Here is a 16,071-nt window from a genome sequence, read left to right as displayed (position 1 = left end):
GGAAATGGAGGTTGGTTTCTATTGAAAAATCCAGGTGGTCCATTTCTTTGAAAAGAAATATTCTTCGGGTTTAGATATCCTGGGTTTGCAGGTTGATAATTAGAATTCCCTCCTTGAAAATTGCCTTGTCTTTGATTGGCCATAAAATTAACTTGTGCTATTGAGTTCATTGGCCGATCATTAATATCACAATCTTTCGTGAAATGTGGTTGTCCACAGATTTCACAGCCTACTTGCAATGCTAAAACTGTTGAATTTAGTTTCTCTATTCTCTTCCAAACTTTTTGAATTGATTCGACAATGAAGCTATGGTTGTGTTGTTGTCTTCATTTTCTTCTAGGCTTGCCACCGTCCTTCTAGGTTGTTGATCTCTAGACGGTGTCCATTTAAAAGTATGAACTGACATGTCTTCTAACATGTGGTGATTTGTACATAAATACACCTCCAGCGGAAGAATCTAATATCCCGCGAGTATGTTCTTTAATACCACGATAAAAAGTTTGTACTATTTGCCCTTTTTGCAATCCGTGTTGCGGACAATTTCGTAACATTCTTTTTAATCTTTCCCATGCATCATAAAGAGTTTCATCCGACTTTTGTTTAAAAGTGGTGATTTCAGTTCCAAGTCTTTCGGCTTTTGCCGGTGGGAAAAAGAGGGTAATGAATTTATTTCTTAATTCATTGAAAGTTGTGATAGAATCAGGTTTTGATGCTTTCAACCATGCTTTTGCGTCTCCGATTAATGAATATGGAAAATTTCTTAACTTAAATGTATCTGAAGAAACCTCTTTGTTTTTATACAGTTCACATAAATCTTCAAAAGCTTCTAGATGTTCTATCGGATTATTATTAAGTCTTCCGTCAAATTGATTCTCGCGAACCATGTACATAAACTGCCCCTTGACTTCCCAGTTTTCAGCCTCAATTTCAGGTCTTCTTATAGGTGCAAGAGCGAGAGGGGGAGCAGTTTGTCTGGTATTCCACATTGGTAGGTCATTTGGATAAGGTGTTACTTCAGCCATTTCTTCTTTAATGACGATGGTTTCAGGTTCAGTTTTAATTTCTGGTTGACCACTAGTGTTACCTACTTTTTTTTGATATTTTTCGGTGTTTTTGGTTTACTAGTACTACCTAATTTTTTTTGTTTTTCCTGTTTTAATCTTTTGATCAAGCCTCTTTCAGGTTCTGGATTAAGTACAACGAGTTTAGGATTTTCTGAACGGGTCATACAATTGGGAAATTGTACAAAGATCTAAAGGATTTATTCATAAACATTGAACTTTCTTGGAAATGAATTTCCACGAGAGGATCGAATAACATAAAAACAATGATAAAAACCTTTAAACAAACAGATTTTTCTTCTGATTTTGCCCACATTTCGAATAGCCAAAAGATGCAGCAGAGGGGCAGGATTCGTTTGGTCCCAATATAATTGGGTACTGTTTGGCTCCAATAACCCAGTCCACGTACAAATCCAACTACTACTACGAATCAGAAAAATTATCTATTTATTTAACTGCCAACTTTCCCCGGCAGCGGTGCCAAAAAGTTGATGTGCGTGATCGTGTCCTTTTATTTTGAACGGATTTGAATTTATTTTATTACACGAATTTGTTGTGATTATATGGCGTTTTTATGATTTCGAATTAATTTCACACATATAGGCAACTAGTCCCATTCGTATAGTAATATTTTATTTGGTAAATCCGGTTCGTTCCACAGGAAAATGGAGTTTTCAAGATTTTTAATTGCTAAAAGCTAAAGTATTTAAAAGGGGGATTTTGGATTAGGCTTTAATTATAACTACGCAATTTAAATTTAACTAAAACTAAATAACTAAATTAACGAAAATAAAAATACAATTTATACTAATTTGACAAAATAGAAGAAATAAGGTTTTTCATGACAATATAGTAAAATAGTAAAAAGTAATACGGTAAAAAGTAACTAAAATTTATCTATGTAGTAAAAAGTGAAATTGATGAGATTTAAAATAAAGTAAAGTAGTGGCTACTAAAATATGTCCCCTCTGGATTATGGATTGTTTTTAAGTTCGATTACGATGTTTTAATATATATCCTTATATTTTATCTTTTGATTTATAAAGATTTAACTAACTTAAAATTAAATCTAACTTTCGTTAGATCTTGTTTTAGCGAATTAAATTATACCCCGACTATTCAAATTGGGATTTAATCCAGTTTTAACTTTCGCTAATACCAAAATTATAACGGTATTCCCTTTTTATAATTACACGATTATATAAACTATAATATTACCCAAACCACCGGATCACACATCTAAATTGTTGTCAATAATTTGTCTATATGTCCGTCTAGATCACTAAAGTGTTGAAGCACAATTTATGTAAATTTAATTAACTTTCGCTTATCAATTTTAATAAATCATGTGATAGGGGTGAAAATATTAAATTACATAACAATGGGTCGGTGATTAAACTTAATATAAAATAGTCAAAGTTACATCATAATATTATAATATGGTTCAATCCATTTGTCCAGAGGTTCTACAATTTAGTCACCACTGTGAGTATTTAGTTGGACATTATAACGGCATAAAAATATAAATTATATAAAGTGGACATGATAACAATAATAATAATAATAATAATAATAATAATAATAATAATAATAATAATAATAATAATAATAATAATAATAATAATAATAATAATAATAATAATAATAATAATAATAATAAATGATAACAATAATAAATAATAAATAACGTTAATAACGACGATAATAACAAATATTACGATAATAATAATAATAATAATAATAATAATAATAATAATAACAACAATATATAATAATAACAACGATAATAACAATACTTAATAATATTAACAAAGTTGGGATGTGGAGACTTACAATGAGTTGGAATGGTACAAAAGCAGTACTACAATACCCGTGAACTTGAATTATACCACAAACTTACTACTATTATAACTTTGGATTAAAATATTAAAACTAAAAATAAAACTATGAAATGAATTGAAAATGAAGTTGTGAAGATGCTTGTGTCTTCCAACTATCCGTGTAAATGCTCTCCTTTTATAGGCAAGATAATGTTACTGTAGGTTTGTGGAAAGTTGGGTGCATAATTGATCAAGTTGATATAAATTACTCCGTAATTTGTAATTAGTGAGTGTGTATCAACTTGTTGATACTTTTCAATATGCACGTTTAAGAAGTTGATATTTATTAATTTATATTTATTATTATATTATATTATTATTATGAATTATATATATATTTATATATATATATTATATTATATTCTTGTGCATAGTTGACTTGTAATTTTAGCTCCGTTGTCTCGTACATTTACGCCCGGTTTATGTCTCGGTTCCGGTTTTTCGAACGTCTTTTCGTATGATTTAATATCTTGTACTTTGCATTCCGCGGCTTGTACTCTTGTCAATTTTTAGCCGTTCTTCATCGATAAATTAAACCACTTGGATTGTATCTTGTACATTTGAGCTTTTTGCTCATTTGCGTCTTTCAAATCTTCGTTTTTGTCTTTAAGTACTTCATTTTCGAGCGATCTTCGTCTTTCGTCTTGGCACTTATTTATTTAACTATTATCAGAGAGCACTATTATTTGATAATGCTAAAAACAAACATATATTTCATAACATTATCCCTCAAGAAAGACAAGCTTTTAGTTGCAATTGTTCTATTTACAATTATTATTCGTTTCCGTTTTCAAATCGTTAAATCTGTCTTTTGTCTTCACCTTTTAATATTTAAACGAATATCACTTGTAAATAGAACAATTGCAACTAAAAGCTTGTCTTTCTTGAGGGATATTGCTATGAAATATATGTTTGTTTTTAGCATTATCAAATATTCCCACACTTGAGCGTAACTTGTCCTCAAGCAATATAGAACTTGAATATAACTTTACTAGAATCACTTCTTTATTCTTCACACTTTGTACATCAGTGATTTTAATACGGCGGTATGAACAATGGTAGTAACGATGTGGTTTACAGTCCCACATGACTATAAAAATTTAGATCCTTTAAGGAAATTGGATCTTTATGGAAACTTTTGATCTTTTGAAAATTCATTCTAGCTTTTACCCTAGATAAGTTTTCCGGAATAACCCTTCACCGGTGTTTGCAAACTGTTTTTGAGGGTTTTGTGGGTTTCAGATTTGAAAATTTTAGCTCAAAACTTATGGTTTTGTGTCACCCACTTTCTAACCTTGTATTAGGAAAGCAACACGTCCAGTTTACTTGCTCCATATATTACCTTTCGGTAAACTACCGTCCGGTTGTAAAGGAAAGTGTTGAACAAGCAACTGTTAAGGCAATGTCCCGTGACATGCTTTTAATTATGGTCTATATCGTGTCGGATGCAATTACTATCCTTTGTAGGAGCAATAGTAAAGATCACCCTATAGTTTTTCGGTCTGGCACAAGGTCCTGTCTTCGACCATGCTATGCAACCACCGTTCTTACGGTTGACACCCGATTTGGTTCAGGTGACCTAATTAATTCCAGGTGAATTCTTAGGATTTTACTTTCAATGGTAATGAACGCATTAAAAATGGGCTTTCAGAAAACAAATCGGTTTGTAATTTGATCAAAATATTTTCTCGTTCAAGCTCGAGTTTAGATATCATCGAATTCCATGAGTTTGTAATTCTCAATCTTTAACAATCTCAAGGATTGAGTGATATCAGGCTTAAAAGCTGATTTTTAATCTTTAAGGAGATTATCCTTTCTGGGGATCTGATTCATTAGTCTTATAAGCTAATTTGCACTGTGCCCCCCCCCCATTGTACGAGACAGATCCTCTCATGGTTAGGATAAGTCTGACCACTTGGCAACCCTGTTTGATGCTGAGGTCCGTGGATTTCCAGCTGATTTTCGAGAAAACTTTTCAAGGTTTTTCGTAGACTCTACAACTGGTCTGGACGACAACTTCCTGACCTAAATTAAGAAGCGCGTGTCTTTTTCTCGGAAGACTTTACTTCCTTTTAAATTCTATTAAAATAAACTGGGTAAAAACTTATTAATATCGTCCAAAACAAAAGTATCTTCAATTATTTGTAAAAAAATATGTGATATGTTCTAAATAACTTGGTAAATTTTTCTCACACTTGGCTTTTATTTTCCTTTCTTTGTCTTTTTATTCTCCTCTATTCCATTTTAAATGAATTCAAGCATTTTGGGTTGTTTCTCAATTTATATCCTTTCCGAGGTAACAATAATTTCAGTGTTAACACCTAGTTTTATCGTTCATAAATATGTATAAACATGATTTTGAATTCATTTATTTGAATATTTAAAAATTTTACTAGAATTGGTAGTCAGTATATAATACTAGGGCTGTTCTTTATTATCAGAGAGCACTAGATTCTAATACAACTACTGCGTTACTAGTATTTTAATGATAACCAAGTGTTTAAATTAAAATTTTAAAAATCCGAAAGAATTTAATCCCTTCCCACATTTAAGATCTTGCAATGCCCTCATTTGCAAGAAATCAGTAACAATTTAAATTATTGAGGGTGATTAGCATAGAAAAATGATTAAATTTTACCAAAGTTTCCAAACATATATTTTTGTTTGTGTTGAATGATAAATGGTGCACATCATTTGTTCATTCCGTCTGTTGTTATATCACACTTGTTTTTCGTTTTGTCGTCAAAATTAATAGCTTTTGCTGAACTTAATGCCAGTCTTTGAAAATGCGCTGTTTTACCCTGTTGTGTACATGAGATAAAATACATACAATACAAATATAAACATGCATGGTAATTTGAAATGGGACTTAATATCTCACTTTCAAATTACAAAAATGAAATATTAGTACAAAATAATAAAAATATTAAACATTACATTAAAGTATCAAAATTTTAAATGTTTAACATACATATATAAAATAATAAAAGAGAAGACATCGCCAATGGAATACTATTGATTTGGATAGGGGTTCCAGTTCATATCATCGTTCGGGTTCATTGGTTGGTGATAGGTGTTCTGGTATGCTTGATTGGGGTCGTACAGGTCAAAGGGTGGTTGCATGTCGGGCTGATGCGGTGGATAGTAAGCAGGTTAAGTCGGGATGTAGTTATTTGGTACCTGATATGATAGATGGATCATGATTTGGTGCTGATGAACTTGACAGCTATCATGTTGGCGTCTCCTGGAAGTCTCATACTCATTCGCGGCTTGACACTGCTCATACCGACGATGCGTATCCTCATTAGTCATTTCTACCTCATCTATACGCTGGAAAACGTCAGTAGCACTATCCCTAATGACATCCTTAATGTCATCCGCTTCTACCATCTCCTCATCCGAACCCCTCTCTTCCTGTGGATGGCGGCCCTGATATTATACTCCTGATTGCGTCTCCTAGTCAATACCTTTGCACCTTGATAGACTTGCAAACCTAAAGTCTCGTCCTGTTCCCTACATACCATCATCGGACCCCTTGATCCCTATCTACACCTAAATACTCTCCAATGAGAGTAACAAAAATACCTCCTCCTATTATTCCCCCTTCATGTATACCTTCCACCATTTTGGACAAATAAAAACCAACACAGTAGGGGATATTAACGAAGCTTCTAGTGTTTAGAATGCACCTAAGGTAAAATAAATCGTGTAAGGTCATTTTCTCCTTGTTGGTACCTCTTTGTGTAATCGAGTTTGCTAAGAATCTATGTATTATACGAAGCTCGGCTTTATTAATATCTAAATAGGAGTGTCTTCCTCCCCGCGTAAACACATTAAAATTTGACATACGCCTCCAGATGGCGTTAGCGTCAAAATTTCTATCTACCCGCTCACCATGATAAATCAAATTTGTACAATCAGGTGATAGTAATTCAGGGGGAGTGTAAATCTGTAAAGCCCTTGCCATGTCCAGCATGGACATCCTGTACATCCTATGACCAAATAAAAATATAAGAAAACTCTTATCGTCTAACTTATCTACATCCTTATTAAAAGCTATAGTACTCATTAGCTCAACATACCACCCTTTATATACAGGCCTACGAGTGGTAAATAAACATTCCCAATCAGTAAAAGAAGAGCTTCCATACCTTTGCATTAGATGCTGCCTAACTGGGTTAGCTAGGTGGACCCTTTCTAAAGGCTCCCAATCTATTACCCTTGGAACTTCTACATTTTTGGTCCAAAGCTTAAATTTTTTACTTTGGTACGTCGGGTAATCTCTCCAACTTCTATCAATTCTTAAATTGGGATGCAACTGTTATTCATGAATTGTTGGGTGTTCTATTATATGATGAATGGGAAATACTACGTAAGCAATAAAAAATTGTGGTTCTGGTTCATAGTATGGTACGTGTTGATCATAATGTTGTTGTTGTTCAGGTTGGTGTTCCGGTTCGTGATATTGCATCTCTGGCTGTGGTTCCGGATCAGGTTGCCTAGACGATGATGCACCGTCCATATCTGTATTTCTCTGCAAAACACATTAAACACAAAATTTGTGTATCCAAATATGCATTAGTGTTAGCAAAATAACAAATTAAAACAATTACAATAACATGTTTAATTCATGTTAAACTTATACCCATTTTCATATTTTTATCAATTCTACAATTTTTCAAATAAGCATATATGAACATGTATACAAAGTTCATAAGCTTTTATCTCAAATAACATGTTAAAATAATCATTATTAGCAATTAAACAAGTCTCAAATGACATTTATATCAAATTAATCAAGTTCATGAATTTTAGACATAAAAAATGCACTTTAATTCTCAAAAATCATGTTTAGGATCAAAGTTTGGACCATTTAGCTACCTAAACATGTTACACTACTTAATTTAGCAATAATTCATGACAAAAATCGACCATAACCTGTTTATATCAAAAAGCCCCAAATTGCTCAAGAACACAAACCCTAGATTTCTAAAAATTTTGAAGTTTTTTGGCTTCAAATCATGTTAAATAGCATCAATCTAGGTTATACATGCATAATATACTAATAATTTAACTCTAATTACACTAGAAATTAACAAAATTAAATTACGTAAAATTTAGCTCAAGAACACTAAAATTCAATTTTAAAGAGTTTTAGGGGTGTATTTGTTACCTTCTTTGAAAAACTTCTGAACAAACGCATGATTAGAGCGGATTATAGCAAGAAATTTGGTCAAATTTGGTGAAAAATTGGGAATTTTTGAGAGTGTTTGTATGTTTGTTCGTGTTTATGTGTGTGTGTTTTGTGTGGATACAGAGCAGCTTGCTGGGATTATGTTCCTGCCCAGATTTTCCGTCCCATGCGATCGCATAGCTACCCCGTGCAATTCCCATGCGATTGCATGGAGTCCAGGGTTTTTTTGTTTTTTTTTACCATTTACTTATAAAACAAATAATTAATTTTAAAACTTTGTTTTCTTTTAGAATGAGGGCGTTTCGGATCGTTGTCCTAGTTCGTCTCTCGACAAAATTTTTAAAAATTGTCATTTTAAGCATTATTTTAAAAGCAAAGATTTTTGGGTTTTTTAATGTTTTTGGCATACTTTAATTCAATAAGATTAAAAATAATGATAACAAAATTTCTCGTCCCTCCCTTGGGTTAAGCAATATCGGTTCAACGACCTAGTCTTCAACTCACGACGAATTTTAAATATCAAAATTTTAACTTAATGAAATAAAGTAAATTTTTGTTTTTAAATTCACACCAAACTTAAATTTAAAATGCATAAAATTAAAAATTCATATTAATATTATTAATATTTTTATACATTAATTTTACAAACTTATATTAAAAATATTAATTGTTAAAATATTTAAAAACTTAAAAATATTGATATAAAAAGATTTACAATAATAATTTAATATTAATTTAAAAACAAGGTAAAAATTAAAATTAAAAATCTTTTTGGTCTTTTATCCCACTTTAATCAATCAAATATTATTAAAAATATACGCCCCTCTTTTGGATAAAGTAATTTCGGCTATTTTACCTAGTTTTACTCCTGATGAATTTTTGAAATATTTTGGATTGATTGATTAAAGATATTTATACCTTAAGAATAAACGGTAAATTTCGCAGTGATGTAATAAATTTTTGTATGATATCAATAATTTCGGTTTCACATACCTAATTTTATTGAATACCAATTTAATACTTTATAGCGAACGATTCAGCGTTTATTATCAAAAGGTTAAAAGCAATAAAATAAAATAAAAACTGTACATACCTATCTGTGAGAAAGAATTCTCAGAGACCTGCTTTAGCTGACTCATAGGAGAGTCGTGTGATTTGGTTTTCCATAGCTACATAAGCGTAACCTCGATTCTTCAATAACTTTTCTTCTAAACATATGAACGGTCCTTCTCTGCATAGAGTAACATTTTCGGTATTTGAATATGTTTGATTGTTCGAACATTTACCATCGTGTAACCATTTTCCGCATTTATGACATCTTTCAAGGTGTCGTGCTCTTCTTTTTATTGCGGATTTTGATTTTCCTTTACCAAAATGTATCTTATGATGATTGTTCCTGAGTTCTTTTCTCACTTCGTCCATTTTGCCTCTTATGAATGATACTAGTTCACTCGGGAAAGTGTTATTATTACGTTGAGTAATCAAAGCGTATAGTAGTAGACCATGGTTCAGATCAAAGGAATTTTTCATCTCGTAAAACCTAAAAGAAATAAAAATTCAGAATGGAGGGAGAAGACTAGTTCTTTAGGGTCTGCTAGGGAAAGACCATTCAGATTCCATTTTCGAGAACTACACGAAAACAGAAAATCTAACTCTAACAGAAATATATATTATCCTTAAAAAGACTTGATTCTCCCCATACTTAGTTAGCTGTGGTATCGAAATTGTGATTAACTTCGTTTTCAATTAGACTATCAACAACTTGTATATCTCTGACTTTTGCTTCAAGCCAATTGTTGATTTCCTCTGTAACTTTCACAAATTCAACTAACATTTCCTTTTCTTTAGGTGAAAAATTGGATACTAATCGGTTACATAACTTAAAATTCCCCTTAATCCTGGCATCTTGAATCCATTTATAAAGTTTCTTCGTTGAACAGTTGAAAACGGGTTCATCTAATTTCGTATCAATAACGGGGTTCTTTGTTTTCGGGTTATCATTAGGTGTTTCTTCATCTTCCCCACACTTAGGCGTTTTTATTGGTTCAACAGTTTTGGTTGGTGGAGATCTAAACTTTCGATTCACAAAGGTAACCGATTTGTTACCATCCCTAAGTGTCATTCTACCTTCTCTTACATCAATGAACGCTTCGGTGGTTGCTAAAAAAGGGCGACCTAAAATTAGAGGAATATCAAGGTCTTCCTCTATATTAATAACAATAAAGTTCACAACAAAGGTCAAACTTCCCACTTTAACAAGTAAATTATTAGCTATTCCAACCGGGTGTTTAATGGTTTGATCAAATAATTGAACACCTATTTTAGTTGGTCTTAATTTAACCACTCCTAATCTTTTGTATAAGGAAAAAGGCATAACGTTTGCACTTGCTCCTAAATCTGTGAGTCCATTATACATAGCACCATCATTAAGCAAGCAAGAAATGATAAATTCACCTGGGTCTCCTACTTTAGTAAGTAGAGTTGGTTTGTTAACCTTTTCCAAGTGATCTTTTCTTGGTTCTTTCATTTCTACTTGAACTTCTTGTTCACATTTTTCTTCGTTTCTTGAAATGGGAGGTTCGTATAGGAATTCTTCTTCATCACTCCAATTTTAAGCTTCCCCGTTTTCCAATTTTAGTTTTTCATATGTTGTTGATAACATATTTATGTTTTCATTCTGAGGGTTTTCTTGGGTGGTGAAATTATGATTGACTTCAATGTCAACTTCCATCGGACCATGTATATAATGTTTAACTCTGTGACCATTAACTTTAAATTCAATCCCATTTACATTTATTAACTCTATTGTTCTGTATGGAAAAACTCTTTTGACTATGAATAGTCCAGACCATCTTGATTTCAATTTTCCAGGAAATAGCTTGAATCGTGAATTGAAAAGAAGAACTCTGTCTCCTTCTTTAAATTCTTTTGAACTTCTGATTCTTTTATCATGCCATTTCTTCGTTCTTTCTTTATAGATTGATGAATTTTCATATGCTTCATGTCTTAACTCTTCTAATTCGTTTAATTGACTTAATCTTAGACGTCCGGCTTCATGTAAATCAAGATTACATGTCTTCAAAGCCCAACATGCTTTGTGCTCAATTTCTACTAGAAGGTGACATGCTTTTCCATAAATGAGTTTAAAAGGTGTGGTACCAACTGGAGTTTTGTAGGCTGTTCTAAAAGCCCAGCGTGCATCATCTAATTTCATGGACCATTCCTTCAGATTTAATCCTATGGTTTTCTCTAGAATACGTTTTAAAGCTCGGTTGGTATTTTCAACTTGTCCACTTGTTTGTGGATGATAAGCGGTTGAGATTTTATGAGTTACTCCATATCTTTTGAGAACTTTCTCAAGTTGATTATTACAAAAATGAGTACCCCGTTCACTTATTAAAGGTTTCGGTGTTCCGAACCTAGAGTTGACTACAACACGTGCATCGTTAGTTGGGAGAGCTTGTGCTTCCGCCCATTTAGATACATAATCAATGGCAACGAGAATGTAGAGAATATTATGAAATTTTGGAAATTGACCCATAAAGTCAATACCCCAAACGTCAAAAACTTCACATACTTGAATGACATTTTGTGGCATTTCATCACATTGACTTATTTTTCCGGCCCTTTGACAAGCATCACAGGATTTACAAAGAAGGTGTGCGTCTTTGAAAATTGTAGGCCAATAAAATCCAGCGTCGTAAACTTTTCTTGCTATGAGTTGAGCCCCATAATGCCCTCCTGTTGGCCCTGTGTGACAATGGTTTAAGATTTGACTAGCTTCATCTCCGAATACGCATCGGCGTATTATTCCATCGGGACAACTTTTAAACAAATGTTGATCTTCCCAAAAATAGTGTTTTATATCACTAAAGAATTTCTTTCGTTTTTGGTACGACAACCCTTTTTTAAGGAATCCACATACCAAGTAGTTTGCATATTCTGCAAACCATGGAATTTCATTATAATCGATCTTCAATAGACATTCATCAGGAAAGTTATCTTGTATGGTCGATTCATTTAGAACTTCTAATTCGGGATTTTCAAGACGAGAAAGATGATCAGCGGCGAGATTTTCTGCTCCCTTTTTGTCTCGGATTTCAATATCGAACTCTTGTAAGAGTAAGATCCAATGGATTAATTGTGGTTTGGCATCTTGTTTCAAAAATAGGTATCTAAGAGTAGAATGGTCAGTATAGACCACCGTTTTTGCTAGAACGAGATATGAACGAAATTTGTCAAAAGCAAAGATAATAGCAAGGAGTTTTTTTTCAGTAGTTGTGTAATTCGTTTGTACTCCTTGTAACGTCTTACTAGCGTAAGAAATCGGTTGAAATCGTTTTTCAATTCTTTTTCCTAAAACGGCTCCCATTGCAAAATCACTTGCATCACATATGAGTTCAAATGGTAGATTCCAATTTGGAGTTATCATGATCGGCGCATTAGTGAGTTTTTCTTTAAGAATATTAAAAGATTTGATGCATTCATCTGAAAAGATAAATAGTGCATCTTTTTCTAGGAGTTTATTCATAGGAGTGGCAATTTTAGGAAAATCTTTTATGAAATGTCGGTAAAAACCGGCATGCCCAAGAAAACTCCTAACTCATCTAACATTGGTGGGATGTGGAAGTTTAGCAATTACATCTACTTTAGCTCTATCCACGTCAATTCCTTCCTTTGAAATTTTATGACCAAGAACGATGCCTTCTTTAACCATGAAATGGCATTTCTCCCAATTAAGAACTAGATTTGATTGCTCGCATCTAATAAGCATTCGTTCAAGATTAACTAGACATGTTTCAAAAGTATCACCGAAGACTGAAAAGTCATCCATGAAAACTTTCATGCATTCTTCTATCATGTCGTGAAAAATCGCCATCATGCACCTTCGAAAGGTTGCAGGGGCGTTGCAAAGTCCAAATGGCATGTGTTTGTAAGCAAAAGTACCATAAGGGCATGTGAAGGTGGTTTTCTCTTGGTCCTCGGGTGCGATTGGAATTTGAAAATATCCGAAAAAACTGTCAAGAAAACAATAGTAACTATTCCCGGTTAATCTTTCCAACATTTGATCAATGAAAGGTAAGGGAAAGTGATCTTTTCTGGTGGCGTCATTTAATTTTCTATAATCAATACAAACACGCCATACTGTTATAGTCCTAGTAGGAATAAGCTCATTTTTTTTCATTTTTGATGACAGTCATGCCACCCTTCTTAGGTACACATTGAACTGGGCTTACCCATGGACTATCAGAAACTGGATAAATTAAACATGCATCTAGCAGTTTAATAATCTCTTTCTTAACAACATCTTGCATATTAGGATTTAGTCTTCGTTGGCGTTGAACATAGGTTTTATGACCTTCTTCCATAAGGATTTTATGTGTGCAATACGAAGGACTTATGCCTTTAATGTCATGAATCTTCCATGCAATAGCTGGTTTATGAGCTTTTAGCACAGAAATGAGTTGAGATTTTTCATTTTCCGTAAGAGAAGACGATATTATTACAGGTAATTCAGATTCACCATGTAAATAAGCATATTCCAAATGGTTTGGAAGTGGCTTTAACTCTAATGTTGGTGGTTCTTCTATCGATGATTTGTATCGATATCTGTCTTCTTCTTTTAGCATTTGAAGTTCTTCTGTTGTTGGTTTGTAATCATTAGCCATAAGTGCGGCTAACATTTCAGCTTCATCAATTGGTTCAGTTCCTTCTCCTAAAGAACATTCTCCTGTTCCTTGTAATTCTGGAAATTCTTCTAACAATTCTACATGTGAATCTATAGTTTGAATATAATAACATGTATCATCTGCAGATTGTGATTGTTTCATGGCTCTATCAATAGAAAATGTAACACTCTCGTCCTCTATACTTAGGGTCAGTTTCTTACCGAACACGTCTATTATTGCTTTAGCCGTGTTTAAGAATGGTCTTCCTAATATGAGAGGAACTCGAGAATCTTCTTCCATGTCTAGAATAACAAAATCTACTAGAAATACTAAAGTACCAACTTTAACTAGCATGTTCTCCATTATCCCTCTAGGATATTTAATTGATCGATCGGCTAGTTGTATGCTTATTCGTGTTGGTTTCAATTCTCAGAGGTCTAGTTTAGCGTATAGTGAATATGGCATTAAATTTATACTATCACCTAAATCTGCCAATGCTTCTATTGAACTAAGACTACCTAGAAATTATGGAATTGTGAAACTTCCTGGATCTGATAATTTTTCTGGTATCTTATTCAACAACACTGCAGAACAATTAGCATTCATAGTAACAGCCGAGAGTTCTTCCATTTTCTTTCTATTTTTGATTAGATCTTTCAAGAATTTGGCATACCTAGGCATTCCTGAAATCACATCAATGAAAGGAAGATTTACATTTATTTGTTTAAACATATCCAAGAATTTGGATTGCTTGGCTTCAAGTCTTTCTTTTCTCATTTTACTTGGGTAAGGAAGTGGTGGTTGGTATGGTTTTACATAAGGTTTAGCCTTAACTGTGTTATCTTCATTAACCTTTTCAACTACCGGTTCTTTTTCCTTCTCTTGCTCAGATTGTGGTTCTTGTGGAGTAGGAATAGAGTCATCAGAAATTATAGGAATTTCAGGTGGTTTAAGTGTAATACCACTTCTCGTGGTAATGGCTTTAGCTGTTTCATTCCGGGGGTTAGCATTTGTATCGCTAGGTAGACTCCCCGGTTTTCTTTCACCTATCAACCTTGCTAGGTTACTCACTTCTTGTTCCAGATTTTGAATAGAAGCTTGTTGATTTCTAAATGCTTGAGCATTTTGTTCATTGGTTTGTTTCTGAGATGTGAAAAACTGCGTTTGAGATTCAACTAGCTTCGACATCATATCTTCTAAATTTGGCTTTTTATCATCGTTTTGTGGTGGTTTAATTGGAAAAATAGGTCTTTGCTGATTGTAAGTATTATTAGATACTTGTTGATTGCTAGGACCTTTTCGATTTTTGTATGGAACATTTCGGTTATAATTCTGGTTTTGATTGTAGTTTGGTCTTGGCGGTTGATAATTATTCTGATAATTATTTCCAGGCCTTTGGTTCATGTATGAAACATTCTCTCTTTGTTCCAGAGTTTGTTCAATACTAAGATAATCTTTTGTCAAATGTGGTCCTCCACACTGCTCACAACTAATTCGTATTGAGTGAATATCTTTAGTCATCTTTTCCATTCGTCTCTCGAAAGCATCTATCTTTGCAGAAATGGAATCAAATTCATGCCTAGAATCGGCTCTAGCTGCTTTAAATGATCTAACGATATCTTTTTCTTGATGCCACTCATGTGAGTGGGAAGCAGTGTTATCAATAATTTTGTAAGCTTCAGTTGAGGTTTTCTTCATAATGAAACCACCAGCTGCTATGTCGATGTCTTTTCGTGTAGTAATGTCGCATCCTTGGTAGAATATTTGTACTATTTGATAAGTGTCTAAACCATGTTGCGGACATCCTCTTAACAACTTTCCAAATCTTGTCCATGCCTCATATAGAGTTTCATTTGTCTTTTGTGTGAACGTAAATATTTCTCCTTGAAGTCTTACGGCTTTAGATGCCGGAAAGAATTGTTTAAGAAAATTTTCAACTAAAACATCCCATGTATCAATTGCCCCTTCAGGTAACGATTCTAACCAATCTTTGGCTTCTCCCTTTAAATTCCAGGGAAATAACATGAGATAGATCTGTTCATCCTCAACTTCTCTTATTTTGAATAAAGTACAGATCCTATTAAAGGTACGAAGATGTTCATTTGGATCTTCCTTCGACGCACCACTAAATTGGCATTGATTAGTTACCATGTGTAGGATTTTTCCTTTGATTTCATAATCTGGCGAATTAATGTCTGGTTGAGTAATTGCCTGACCTTGGCCAGTGAGTTTAGCCCTCATTCTGTCTTCCATACTTAGAGGTTCCA

The 16,071-nt window shown here is 33.2% G+C and overlaps 2 non-coding genes across 2 annotated transcripts; both read left to right on the top strand.

The window, feature by feature from the left end:
- Positions 1-522: 522 nt before the first annotated feature.
- On the top strand, positions 523-629 carry LOC139878865 (small nucleolar RNA R71). Its single transcript, XR_011769725.1, has one exon. It is a non-coding gene; the product is annotated as a small nucleolar RNA R71 (small nucleolar RNA).
- Positions 630-15,590: 14,961 nt separating this feature from the next.
- LOC139878925 (small nucleolar RNA R71) lies at positions 15,591-15,697 on the top strand. Its single transcript, XR_011769787.1, has one exon. It is a non-coding gene; the product is annotated as a small nucleolar RNA R71 (small nucleolar RNA).
- Positions 15,698-16,071: the final 374 nt, after the last annotated feature.

This window comes from Rutidosis leptorrhynchoides, chromosome 11 (assembly GCF_046630445.1).
Source record: "Rutidosis leptorrhynchoides isolate AG116_Rl617_1_P2 chromosome 11, CSIRO_AGI_Rlap_v1, whole genome shotgun sequence".
NCBI lineage: Eukaryota > Viridiplantae > Streptophyta > Magnoliopsida > Asterales > Asteraceae > Rutidosis > Rutidosis leptorrhynchoides.
This window is presented reverse-complemented; position numbering and strand designations above follow the sequence as displayed.